Source organism: Phodopus roborovskii, unplaced genomic scaffold (genome assembly GCF_943737965.1).
Source record: "Phodopus roborovskii unplaced genomic scaffold, PHOROB, whole genome shotgun sequence".
NCBI lineage: Eukaryota > Metazoa > Chordata > Mammalia > Rodentia > Cricetidae > Phodopus > Phodopus roborovskii.
Window position 1 is genome coordinate 48,441 of NW_026126606.1, and position 11,331 is coordinate 59,771.

Sequence of the window (11,331 nt, forward strand, 5' to 3'; positions counted from 1 at the left end):
CTATCCACAGGGAGCTGGGTCTTCCCACACTGACTTAAAGACCATCCACGGGGTTAGAGAGACGGCTCAATAGATAAGATTATTCATTGCTTTTCCAGAGGACCTGGGTTTGGTTCCCAGCACCCATTTAGCAGCTCATGAACATGTATAACTCTAGTTACAGGGATCCAATGCTCTTTTCTCACCTCTTCAGGCACTGCACACATATGATGTGCTTGTATACAGGTGAGCAAAGCACCAATACACATTAATAGAAGTCTTATAAAATACACACACAGAGAATGAGAGACAGACAGACAGACAGAGAGGATCCCCTACAGACAAGTCCACAGGCCCACACAATCATGACAATACCTCACTGAGACTCTCTTCCTAGGTGGCTCTAGACTATGTCAAGATGACAATTAAACCAACCACCCAAGCAGGTCCTGTCACCCAGTTAAGATTACTTATGAACTATGGTGGACTCTGATCCAATAATTGATCTATGACCAAATAAGTCTTAAGTTCCCAACAAGATAAAATGGAGACTCACCTCTTAAGTGGGTGGCTTCCAATGATAGTTCCTCTTACCCAGGTTTTCACCATAGTCTTGAGTCTTTATGGAAACTCACAAATTGGATGTGTAATAGGGATAGAAACTGAATCATAAGGATACTGTGATGTAAAGATGCTGATGTGCAAATTCTTCAGAATCTAAGATGTATAGCATTAGTATCACCTCTGTAACTGTTGTAGCCAGTCAACCCATGTGGATGAGCAACACTGTCATATTCCAAAATGGAGAGAGAGAGAGAGTACAAGATCAACCTAGACTGTCTGAGACCCTGTGTCAAGAAGCCAAAATCCCAAACAGAAATCACTATCTGGGGAGCTAGCTGAGTGGGAAAGCATTTATTTGCCTAGCATGCACAGATGCCTAGGTTCAATTCCCTGGATGTGTACCCCAGCCCCCTAAAAAAGACCAGCTTTTCCAGCAAGTCGCTAACCAGGGCATTTAACAGATGGCACAGGGCCCGAAGATCATCTGTCATCAACAGTCTATGAAGCACTCTTGCCCTTGTTTGACTCTGAATGAAATAACCAGACACCAGAGCAGCTGTGAGCAACCAATCCCCTGTCACCCACAGAAGGGGAGTATCCTTTAACTGTCAACTTGACACAGCCTAATGTCACCTGAGAAGGAATCTCAGTTGAGGAACTGCCCAAATGAGATTGGGCTGTCCATGAAGGATTGCCCACTGTGGGTGCTCCCACCTCAAGGCTGGTGCTCCTGAACTGTCCAAGAGAGCAAGCTGAGCATGAGCCTGATTGCAAGCCAATCAGCAAGCAGCATCCTCAGAGGATTCTGCTGCATTTCCTTGGTTGAGTGAGTTCCTTGGCTAGAGGCAATGCTGCATGGAACAGCAAGTAGGCCTGACTTCAGGTTCCTGCTAAACCCTGCCCTGACTCTCTCCAGCCTTCTGCAGAGGAAACCCTGCCCTGACTCTCTCCAGCCTGCTGGAGAGGACAGTAAGAACAGTGGGTGAGAGCGGGCAGGGACAGCGATACAGAGGGTACTTCCCATCGTGCCTCATCCTGAACTCTGGGCCTTGGGCCCTTGGATCTCCCTGAAATTAAGAAATGGGTTCTCAACTAACTCAATAATGACATAAAGTGATGTGTCCGTGGAATCTGTGGTACCCGAGGGCAGACTAATGTGAGCAGTGAGCCCAAACTTGCATCCCATACTGCCGGCCTCATAAACTTTCCTCACTGTCACACGTCAGCCATAGGTTAATCTTTGTAGCAGCCTAGTCTTTTTCTGCCCTTGAGTCCGTACAGGAACAACCCTCCTCCCACTCAGTGAGGCACCTGCATCCCACAGGGCAGCCACAGGCAGAATCTGGAATTAAGGGGCGAGAAGAAAATGCCATCTGAGACAGTCCCCTCAAAGATTCCCCATCACAAAAAGTCTTTCCCGCGATAATTGCTGACTTTGTCCTGTTATCAGCCACCCCCACCGCCCCCCAAGCAGCTGGGCTCCTAAACTGTCTGCCTGCCTGCCTGGGGTTCATTCCTTAATTCTCCCATTGCCTATTACATTGTACATGTATGAATATTAATGCTCAAAATGTACCCCAAGACCACAGACATCTTGAACTCCATGAGTTGATTCCTGTTCTCAAGCAGGAAAGCTCTGATGGAAGGAGAATATGCTAGAAATAGAAGAAATGAGTTGACAAGATGAGTTGCATCCTAACAAGGACATTGCAAGAGGTTCGCCCAGAGGCAGCTTAATCTGCAAGGGTTCTATCACCCCCACAGTGGGGACTTGCCATAGCTCCCTGGAAACTTAAGCAAAAGCTGTGCTACACAGGTTAGAGGGGGCACAGCCCCAGAAGGAGACTGATTCCTCAAAATCACTTGCCAAACACACAGCAAACCGAGCCCTGGCTTCAGCTCATTTGTAGTCTATGGTGGTTGCCTGTACCAAATAAACAGCTGAACAAAGAGACTTTGATTTTGATGGTTTTAAAATAGGAGCAGGCTGATTTCATGAAGCATTTGACTTCTGAAAAAAAAAAAAAACATGCCATTTGGGCTCTCAAGTACTCTGTCCCCATCTCCTGGGGTAAATTGATTTTTAAGTGGACAGAACTACATCCCAAACCAGGACAAGAGCTGAAGCGTACTCCTCCTCCCACCCAGGCCCTACCACCCTCTGAGAGAGACTTTTTGGGACTCCCAGTGCATATGTCTGAGCTTTTCCAAACCAAGATGCAAGGATAGCTCGTGGGAACAGGGTCCCGCGAGAGCAGGCCCCGGGGTGCCCCTCTGTCCTCCCCTCTCATATACTATGTGAAGGGAGAGTTGAGGTGCTGAGAACACTGGCGGCCACCTGGGAGCTCAAGGACGTTCTGGAGCCATCAGAGCAGGCTGTTGGCAGGATCTCACCTGAGGATCATCCATGGTTTGTTCTCTCATTCACGAATCCGCCCCTCCTTCATCACTCACCAGGCACTGGATCTCCCCCACCCGGGCCAAGCACTCGTGCCTGATGCTACTGAAGGGATACGGCTTGACATGGATAAATCATCATGGTCACCACCACCACTGCCTGCAGGAGGCTGTGAACACATCCTGATGACAGTGCAGAAGAGTCCTCTGCATAGCTCGTGACCACATTGTTTCCTAGCTGAGGGTGGATATGGTGGCTATCTGTTAGTGGTCTTCAGGAAAGGCCTCTGGTTGGCTCCAGTATTAAGGTTAGCATGTAAACCTCTTTGTGCTCTGGATACAGAGATGCACCCGTCTTTGCTGCTGTTAGCCATTCTTGGGTTTGCACAATGCTGGGCAGCTGGTTCTCATATACCAGGATATGGTTTGTCTGAAATAGTTACTGCAATCTGAATTAATATGATAAAGTTCCCACCATCAAGTCCCATGGGAAATAAACTGTGGAGCTCCTGAACCTGGTGAGACCTTGTGGCCACCCACTGATTCCATCACCATCACAAAAGGGAGACCCAGATTCACATTTCCCCTGGACCATCAGCGCCCTTGGCTGTCTCTCCAGCCCCTCCTGAGTCATGTGAGTCAAAGAAAAAGGAACATATGTGTGCCCCAATCCCCTATCCTTGTCTCAAAAACCAAGGTAAATGGGAGCCTGAGAGCTATCAGAGGTTCACCCCTGGCCGCCACAAGCAACACACATACACATACATGCACACACATGCACATACACACACACACATACACACATACACACACAGACACACATGCACACACATATACACACATACATATACACACATGCACACACACACGCACAAACACATACACCCGAGCACACACAGACACTCAGATGCACATATATATGCATACAAAGTTAAAATTTGTACCACATGATCTAGTCTTTCACTCTCAGAGCGGTGAAAACATATGCCCATATTAAGAGTTTATGTGACTTCATAAAACTGCATTCCTAATAGCTCCAAACTGCAAACAAGCCACATGTTGTTCAGCAAGAGAATGAATGAACACTTGGTGCATATGCCTCAGGACATTGTGCAACAATAAAAGGAACAAGTTATTCACACCCTCAATGTTATGTATACTTTTCAAAACAGGATGCCAAGTCGGAGACGTCAGACATTAAAGGCTACTGGATTTTTAGGAAGATTTATCTTCGTTTCTTAATATATGTGTTGGGGGTGAGGGCATCTCATATGGGACAGGAGACCTTGGAGATCAGAAGCATGAACTGGTTACAGGCGGTCATGACCTACCTGATGTTGTTACAGGGAATTGAACTCCAGTCCTCAATTAGAGCAGTATATGTGATTAACCAGCTCCCAATACTGGGTTTTTAAGGAATTTATTTTGTTTTTATGAGAGAGATCATGCACAGGTACAACTGAAAGCCAAAAGAAGGTGTAAGACCCGGAAGCTAGAGACATGAGTAGTTGTAAGCCACCCACCCAGCACAGATCCTAGGCACTTCCTCAGGTCCTCCATAAGAACAGTACATTCTTAACTGTTGAGCCATCTCTCTAGCCCCTGAATGTTGTTTTAATTTGTCATTCAGAAAAAACAAAACCAGTGAGGACAACCAATTAATGGTTGCTGGTAGCTGGGTGGGACAGGAGAGACTACCTTTAAGAAAAAACTGTAGAGTTTTGTTGTTGTTGTTGTTGTTTGTTTGTTTGTTTGGGGGTTTTGGAGTTTTTTTGTGAAACAAAAAAGTTGTCGGCGCTTGAAGAAGAGAAGGAATTTGGATGGGCTTTACAAAAACATTTAAAATGACCCACAGAGAGGATGTGGTAAAAAGCGTGGGGGGTGGGGGGATGCCTTGCAAAGGCTGGAGGCTGAGGGAGAATTTGTGAAGATCAGATATTCAGTCATTAAATCCCTGAGGTCATAGACTGGAGGGGGGTAGAGGAGCAAGCACCCCTTGCAGAGATTATAAATAGGTAGGCTGGGCTTCTGGCTGTGAACCTTGCTGTGATATGGTTCTCAAGATCTTAGGAGAGAAGTTGCTGTGTGGACACTGGCTGGGAAAGGTGTTACTGGAACCCAACTCTAGATCATCCTTAATGCTTGAGAAGTAACTTAGGACCATGGGGACAGTGAAGGTGACCCCATCTCTGGTGTTTGCCATTACTGTTGCCATGATTGGCTCTTTCCAGTTTGGCTACAACATTGGAGTCATCGATGCCCCTGAGACAATCATAAGGGACTTTCTCAGCTATACTTTGGAAGAGAAGTCAGAAGATCCACCAAGTAAGGATCTGCTGACCATTTCTGGTCCTTGTGTGTGGCCATCTCTGTTGGTGCCATGGTTGCCACTTTTTATGTTGGACTCTTTGTCAACCACCTTGGCAGGTGCAATTCTATGCTTCTAGTCAACCCATTGGCCATCACTGGTGGCTGCCTTACGGTCTTTTGAAATGCTGACTCTGGGTCGCTTGATTATGGGTGTCTTCTGTGGAATGTGCACAGTCTTTGTGTCTATGTACATTGGAGAGGTGTCTCCCACTGCCCTACAGGGTGCCTGTGGCACAGTAAACAGCTGGGCATTGTTGTTGGGATCCTGGTGGCTCCAGTCTTTGGTTTGGATTTCATCCTAGGCTCTGAAGAGCTGTGGCCTGGGCTGTTGGGCTTAACCATCATTCTGGTTATCCTACAAAGCACAGCCCTTCCATTTTGCCCTGAGAGCCCAAGATTTTTGCTCATTAACAGAAAGGAGGAAGATCTCAAGAAGGAGATCCTCCAGGGGTTATGGGGCACCCAGAATGTGGCTCAGGAGATCCAGGAGGTGAAAGGCGAGAGTGCCAAAATGACCCAAGAGAAGCAAGTCACCGTGATGGAGCTTTCAGCTCACCTAGCTACCACTAGCCACTCCTCATCTCCATCATTCTCCAGCTGTCTCAGCAGCTCTCTGGGATCAATGCTGTATTGTGTTACTCAAAAGGAATCTTCAAGGATACAGGTGTCCAGGAACCAATCTGTGCTATGATTGGAGATGGTGTGGTTAATGCCATCTTCACTGTAGTTTCTTTGTTCCTGGAGAGAAGGCAGGGAGGTGAACCCTGCACATGACAGGCCTGGGAGGCATGGCTGTTTGTTCCATCTTCATGCTGATCTCTGTTACTAAAGGATGAATGTGAAGTCATGAGCTTTGTCTATGTTATGGCTATCATGGTCTATGTGGCTTCTTTGACCAGACTTCATTCCCTGGTTTATTGTGGCTGAACTCTTTAGCCAGGGCCCCTGCCCAGCTGCCATGGCAATGGCTGCCTGCTCTAACTGGGCCTCTGACTTCTTGGTTGGGATGTTCTTCCCCTCAACTGCAGACGACTTAGGAGCCTACATTTTTGTTGTCTTTGCTGCTTTCCTCATCATCTTCTTAATCTTCACCTTCTTCAAAGTCCCTGAGTCCAAAGGCAGAACTTTCAAAGACCAGGACCTTCGAGGGGCAGGGCAGGCTGGGAAAGCCTTGGGTGTGGAGTTGAACAACATGCAGACTGTCAAAGGGACCCCTTTACAATGCCTGAGGCAGCCCTCCTTCACTTCCCTCCAACATGGAAAGCAACCTCCCCCAAAGCGGGGAGACCTCATCAGGATGAACCAGGACTGCTTCTGGTCGGTGCTATTTGATCCTTTGTCACCCCACACATTCCATGAACACTCAGGGTCACCCAGTGGCTTAACTGTTTCACTTCTTGTGGGTATTTCCTGAATGATGATTAATTACCCTGAGTACCTTGTTGCTCTGCGGTCATGGCATGCTTGTCTGCGTCTGTTACACTCTTTGGCTCCCCGTGTTACCATGTTTCTGTGACCATGTTTCTGTGATACTGTGCTAAGTGCCCAAGGGACCTTGACTCTGTAGACACATTAGGGACAGTGGGTATAATTGTGCAGTGTGGCCCATGCTTGAGGATATGAGTGTGTGTGCACTGGCAGTTTGCTCTGGCTGTTAAGAACTTGTTTCCTTTGTTCCTGTAGCTTTCTTCTTGCTAGAATCTATGAAATGCATCCCTGTGTGCACCAGCATCAGTGTCTCTGCTGGGTGGAGTTTGACCTGGATCAGATTTCAGTCCTCTGGCTCTCTGTCCTTGTTGGAGAGAGGTGCTTCCTTGAGCTTGGGGATGGAAGGCTCAGTCTCACTCCAGCTGGAGGGATGATGGGAATAGGAAAAGTGTGAGGTCAGGGCTCCCTAAGACCCAGCTGTGGGGAAAGGGAGGATTTCTTTAAATCGACTAGGAATCATGGCATTGTAGTACGTTGGGAGGAATGCCAGGATTCCCACCTGCCATAGGTCACGGATCCCTCCACAACCCATCCCCTCACTCTCCACTTGGTTCATAAAGGGAGGTGGCCCTGATGGCCCTCTCCACTTTTCCATTGGTCATTGGATCCCTCTTCCCACTTGCTGCTTACACATTCCAGACCCTTTAGGCAAACCCTTGTATATAACAGTATTTCAGTACTCAGTTTCAGTACCTGTTCATTACTCCCCATGGTCATTGAGACTTGGGATAAAAATTCACAAAGCTATGAAGTGGGCCTTTGCTCCAACTCACCTCTTCTGCTCCTCAGTGAGTCGGCAGTAATGCCAGGTGGAATCTTTCCATTGTGAATGGCCAGGTTGTGAATATTTCCATATATACTTTCTATTAATGTTACTGTAGTTTCTCTGTTTTGAAATAAAGATTCTGAATGTTAAAAAAAAAAGGAACTGTAAGATATAAGATATTCTATGTGTTTCAGATAATGAGGACACATTCAGGTAATGGCCAATCTCAATAAACTATACCTGAATTTTTCAGTATATGAATTGCACTTTGATAACCCTAATTTTAAAACTCTGTATGACCGTCATCTTAAATTGCTTTTTTTCCCTAGCAGAAGTTTGTTAGATGAAAAGAAAGAGGGGTGATTATTTATTCCTCTCTCCTCTGATTAATACATGACTAAATACCATATTTTGTATAGCGGGAGCTATAAATACTGAGACTCTCACAGCCACACAGAGCACAGTACACACTGTACCTGACAAAAGCTTTTAGAATCTCCGCTTCTATAATAATCCCTGGGACAGAACAAAGGTGAGAAAAGTGGTTATTTTTCTGTTCCTCAGATGTGTCTCTAACCACAGCCGCAGGAGGAGGCAGGGCCAGAATTATTGCTTCTTCTGATATATATGTATGTATGTATGTATGTATGTATATACACATGCATATATACATATATATGCATGTATATATACACATATACACATATACAAACACCCATATATATATATATATATATATATCCTGATATATATGTATGCATTGTGTGTGTTTGTATGTATATATATTTATTATATATGTATATCAGAATATATATGAAGCCTCATATATATATGAGGCTGAAGAACATACTACAAGAGCTGGAGATGTCTCAGGGGTTAAGAGCACTGGCTGCACTTGCAGAGGACCCAGGTTCTGTTCCCAGCACCCACATGGCTGCTGGTGATCAACCGTAACTCCATTTCCAAGGATCCAGCACTCCCATTTGGTCTCCATGAGCACCATACACACACAGTGCTCTTACATGCGTGCAGACAGAACACTCACAGACACAAAATAAATGCATCTTTAAAAAATAATAAATAACTTTAAAGGAAAAGAAAAGAAACTTGCTACAGGCTCAAGTGAGACAGCTCAGCAGGTAAAGGTGCCTGCAGCCAAGCCCGACAGCTTGAGTTCAGTCCCCAAGAGAACATGGTAGAAGGAGAGAAGTTGCTTTAAATTGACTTCTGGCCTCTATACCTGTACAGTCACACTCACACAGATACACACATGTGCACGCACACAAAAATGAATTTTAATATAATTAAGGATCCTGCTACATCTCCTGAAGTTGATGGTAGGCCTTGAACTTGAAGTCATGCCTCTTTACCATAGAAAAAACATTTAGCCAGTCGGTGGTGATTCACACCTTTAATCCCAGCACTCGGGAAGCAGAGGCTGGCAGATCTCTGTGAGTTCAAGGCCAGTCTGGTCTACAGAGTGAGTTACAGGACAGGCTCCAAAGCAATACAGAGAAACCCTGTCTCAAAAAACAAAAGAAAAAGAAAATATTTAAGTTTTCCTTATTTTCTTCTCTCCAAAGACACAAAGATGGGAAGTGGACAGAGTGAGCCTAAGCAAAGCCCCACTGAGAAAACTGGCAGGCAGGAGGAAAACTTGTTTTCAGACCTGTGACTTTTTTTTTTCTCCCAGTGTTTTCTAGAAACTTAATAAGGCCTGAAAATAAATCTGAAAGGGGTGTCTATGCCTTGCTGCTAGGAGCTTGAGAGGGTGGGTTTAGGTTCAGATGTGATTGGAACCGGGACATGACCCCCATGTGCTGTGAGGTGGGCCAAGACCTTTGAAGCCACAAGCCCAGAACACAAATCCATCCCCATCCCCCAGCAGAAGCTGGGAGCCCAGGAGAGAGGGGCCCTGATGCAGAAGTTCCCATCTCTGGGAAGGCAATCAGACCTTTCCCTACAGACTACAAAAGCCAGCGCCCTATGGAGATACTGCCTTCCCCAGAACCCTTGTGTTCTGGGGACTCCTCAACCCCTGAGGCTTCCTCTGTGGCCACCTCCCCTGTGGTTACTCCATCTTGATCATTCCTGATTGGTCCCCTTGAAGCCCAGCCCCTGTGCTATCCCCCAGATCTTCATCATCTCAGCCTGCAAGCTGAGGGACCCAAGATGCTCAATCCTGAGAATGCGCACACAAAGGTCTGTATTAGGGCAGAGGGCACTGCCCATTTCAGGTGTTCTCCTCATCATCTGTTAGAACAAGGCCCCACTGAGAAGAAGTGCCTGGGAGGCCAGTGTGTTGAAAAGCTGCACTGACCACTCCAGGCTGCTTGTTGCTGGGGAAAAGGCCCTCCCCTTGGTGTGCTGTGACTGCCAGCAGCCACCCGTGGAAACATGCATACAGCTCTGAACAGATTCAGAGCAACTCCTTCACAGGCTCTGCAGAGGGTTCAAACAGAAATAAAAACAGGAAGCTCCTACAGAGCCAAGCATGGTGGCAGACACCTGTAAGTCTAGCACTAAAAAGACTGGAGTAAGAATGTCTCTGAGAGGTCAGCCTGGGTTACAGGGAGACCCCGTCTCAAGAGAACCCAAAAACACTGCCTCCCAAAAAGCCTTACAGTTAAGATCTTTAGATCAACAGAAAGTCCCACAGAGGGGACTTTTAAATACCTTCTTTTAAAATACCACACAAGGGCTGGTGAGATGGTTCCGTGGATAAAGGCATGTGCCGCCAAGCCCGACAACCTGAGTTCAACACACAAAATAAATAAAATATCTTTAATGTCATACAAGTCCAACCAACGTCCTCATACCTCCTGGAAATCTACATGGAATCCTCAACTCCTTAAACACCAAAAAGTTATTGAAAAACTACTTGCATCTGTGTCTGTGTATCCTATATATATGCGCATATATGACTCATATCACATCTATATCTAGAATACTTAAGCTATTGGCATACGCAGTAACATCTTCAAGTTCTGTAGCTGAAGGATACAAAGACTTTAATTAAAGCCTCAAATAAGAATTTCTAAAAGAACGTTCTGCTCTGAGTGTAGCCATGCAAGGAGAGTGGGGACCTGCTTCCTCATGACACCACGGTAAAAGTTAGTTTTTTAAAAAAGCATGTTTATCCCAGCACTGAGGCAGTTAAAGCAGGAGAACGGAGTTTGATGCCAGCCTGGGCTATATAACAAATGAGAGACCATCTCAAAAAAAAAAAAAAAATAGTTCAGATTTTCTGGAAATGATCGTAAAGTCACAGAGCAAATAAAGAGACATTTTTTTAAAAAAAAATCTATGAACTCAGCAAGGGGAGTGAGAATCTGTGACATTTGAAGCCCAAGTCCCATGTCCTCATCCCATCTCGGCAGACAAAGACTCAGCAGTCTGGTCTGGCTCTTTCTCTCTCCTCCCTTCTTTCACTTCCTATCTCTCTCTCTATCTCTCCCTGTGTCTCTCTCTGTGTCTCTCTGTGTTCTTTTGTGTGTCTCTCTGTGTCTCTCTATATCTCTCTGTGTCTCTCTGTTTCTTTCTCCTTGTCTCTCTATATCTCTCTGTGTCTCTCTCAGTCTCTTTGTATGTCTCTGTCTCTGTGTCTCTCTATGTGCCTCTCTCTGTCTCTTTCTCCTTGTCTCTGTCTCTTTATATCTCTCTGTCTCTGTGTCTCTTTGTATATCTCTGTGCCTGTCTTTCTGTCTCTCTGTCTCCCTCTCTGTGTCTCTGTGTCTATCTGTCTCTCTCTGTGTGTCTCTCTCTAT

At 45.9% G+C, this 11,331-nt stretch overlaps 1 pseudogene; it reads left to right on the forward strand.

Moving 5' to 3' along the window:
- Positions 1 to 5,102: 5,102 nt before the first annotated feature.
- On the forward strand, positions 5,103 to 6,724 carry LOC127237601 (solute carrier family 2, facilitated glucose transporter member 3-like; annotated as a pseudogene).
- Positions 6,725 to 11,331: the final 4,607 nt, after the last annotated feature.